Here is a 3,078-nt window from a genome sequence, read left to right on the forward strand (position 1 = left end):
CTTGATGTTTAAACACACAGTTACTATGGTTACTATGACTTTACACTGAACCATGTTACTAAAGACGGGTCGACCCTGAGGGGTGCCCGCGCGAGCATAATTGCGAGTGATGAGGAGTCGGGTTGACCTGGAAGGTGCCCGTGAGATAATTACGAGGCGTGGCCGGGCATTCTTAGCCCTTGCCGCAAGTCCTCGAGACGGGGCAACGGGGTCACATCTTTCGTGAGTCTCTGCTTGTTACCGCGCGTTCCTAATCCACTACGATTTGGTTATTTGATCCGAGGGGCCTCTGGCCTGATAGCACTAACCATCACGTGGGCATAGTATGGGCGTTCTGCGTCGTGTACATCAGCCGAAGCTTAATAGACGTCAGCGACTGAGCGGCGCGCGCCGGGTTGGACTGGTAAGCACCTACCTTTTTAAGGAGGTAGCTAGGTCTGCTCACCGGCCGCGTTCGCAACGTGCAGGAGTTCCCGGGGAGATGGCCCATGACCCCTGGGGGCATAGGTTTAGTCCGGCGTGCTGGCCTCTCTATTAAGCCTAGGTCGGGTTGCGGCGTATTGTTTGGCCGAGGCCGGGCATGACCCAGGAAAGTGTGTCCGGCCGGAGTTAAGCGAGCGTGGTGGGTAAGTTGGTGCACCCCTGCAGGGAAGAAAACATCTATCGATAGCCTGTCCTACGGTAACGGACACTTGGAGTTGTATCCCGATCGATACAACTAGAACTGGATACTCATGATGAGAAATGGATTGAGATGAGAACTGGATGGTGATGAGGATTTGATTGTGATGATAACTGGATAGTATGGCTCTGGGATTGCTTTCTCGCAGGGAGTCGAGAAAGGATCTCTGGCCGAGGTTGATAACACTACTACCACTTTACTTTATGCTACTCTACTCCCTCTTGTTTGCTGCAAGATGGTGGTTTCCAGAAGATGCTAGTCTTCGATAGGACTAGACCTTCTCTCTATTCTGGCATTTCTGCAGCCCAGTCCACATATACAGCCTTCCTTTGATAATGTTGCATATGTAGTGTAGATCCTTGCTTGCGAGTACTTTGGATGAGTACTCACGGTTGCTTTGCTCCCCCTTTTCCCCCTTCTTTCTTCTTTCTGGTTGTTGCAACCAGATGGTGGAGTCCAGGAGCCAGATGCCACCTTTGACGACTGCTGCTACCCCGAGGGTGCCTACTACCACGTGACGGACGCCGACGACCAAGAGTAGTTAGGAGGCTCCCAGGCAGGAGGCCTTGCCTTTTCGATCGTAGATGCTTTTGTGCTAGCCTTCTTAAGGCAAACTTGTTTAACTCATGTCTGTACTCAGATATTGTTGCTTCCGCTGACTCGTTTGTATTCAAGCTGATGTATTCGAGCCCTCGAGGCCCCTGGCTTGTAATATAAAGCTTGTATTATTTTAATTTGTGTCTAGAGTTGTGTTGTGATATCTTCCCGTGAGTCCTTGATCTTGATCGTACACATTTGCGTGTATGATTAGTGTACGATTGAATCGAGGGCGTCACAAGTTGGTATCAGAGCCGACTGCCTGTAGGTAGCCCCCTTTCCAACTCCTTGACCGAAGTTGAGTCTAGTCACTGAAAAACTTTTACTAACATTGGATGTGTGGCTTATTGGCCCACGTCGCCAATTGGGTGGTATTAGGGTCTTTTATTCCTCGTCTATATTCTGGGATTCTGATCTCTCTTCCATTCGGGTTAAACAATTTTGCTAACTCTGACATTAGGTTCTTGTACCCACTTCCTCCCGGAGAGCCCCGACATTACCGATGATCGCCTGCTTCACCATAAGACTTCGAAGTTACTCTCCGATGTTCTCTCGAGACTTGTACCATCGCTTTTTGAAATTCCCTTCCATCGATAAATCCCTAGGGATAGCTACATACACCCGTCGTTAATACATCATTTTTCTAGTTGCTCTTGTTATTACAAGATGCATCGAAATACACTCTGATGTTTTGAGAATCCATTGTGCCTGCTGCCTTGCACCTCCTTTTCCATATGAATACATCTAAGGATAATTCCTCACACTTATCGAGGATTTGTTCATTCCTAGTTGATCAAGTGATTCACAAGATGCTTTGATATACTTATCCGATCTTCCAAGAATCCTCTTCAAACTATTGCTCTGCAAATACTTGCCTGCTTGCATTATGGATGCTTTCCATATGTGTAGCAATATTCATTAGTATCCTTTGACACCATCATTTTGATCCTATCGATTCAACATGTGTGTGAAAGCACGCAATCATCACTTGATCCTTCTAAATTATCTTTCTGGCTCAGACGTCATTTCGAACATGAGCTGGTTCTTGACCAATCTATTTGTCGTCAATTGTGCCCCTGGGTCTATTATACTTATCCATCCTTGATCAGAGCGTCTGCTTCTGATCCTTCATTTTGGAAATCATAATTCCTTTGTTATCTAAGCATCGAATTATTCAGATGTTCTATAACCCGATGCCTTTGCATTCTTTCTTCCTTTGATTGGGTACCGATACTCACATCAGCTCCATTTTGGACCGGTAGGCCCATTGTCGGGTTATTATCCGATAGTATCCTTCACATTCAAAATTCTTGTGAGTTATTCCCATGATACATAATGTCTTTGACAATTTGTACCCTCTGCTTTTGTCAACCATGCTCTGCTTCGAACATGTGTTAATTGATCCTAAAGTTCATGGTATATGTCCTAAGATGCCCTGATGGGTTGGACCTATGCCTTCCTTAATGTGTGAACCCTAAAGGTTTCATGGGTCATACTCCTCTGGTAATTCACCATGTAGGTTTTTGACACTGAAATCATTTTTAGAGCAGTGAACGAAAGGTTATGCATTGAAGAAGTGGGAATCGACCTTGAACTTTGTGTTCATGCCCATAGACACGATGTAGATCTTATCATGGAAGCTTCTCGTGAAAATAATTACCCCCCTTGGTATAAGTTCATCTTATTTTTGAGGTTTGGTTTTCTGTAATCGTGGTTCCGGCCATATTGATATTCTTTGATTCCTTTTCTCGGACAAGTTAAAATACTTGTCTTCTGCAGATCATTTCATCTGTCCAACC

Source organism: Triticum aestivum, chromosome 5B, assembly GCF_018294505.1.
Source record: "Triticum aestivum cultivar Chinese Spring chromosome 5B, IWGSC CS RefSeq v2.1, whole genome shotgun sequence".
Lineage (NCBI taxonomy): Eukaryota > Viridiplantae > Streptophyta > Magnoliopsida > Poales > Poaceae > Triticum > Triticum aestivum.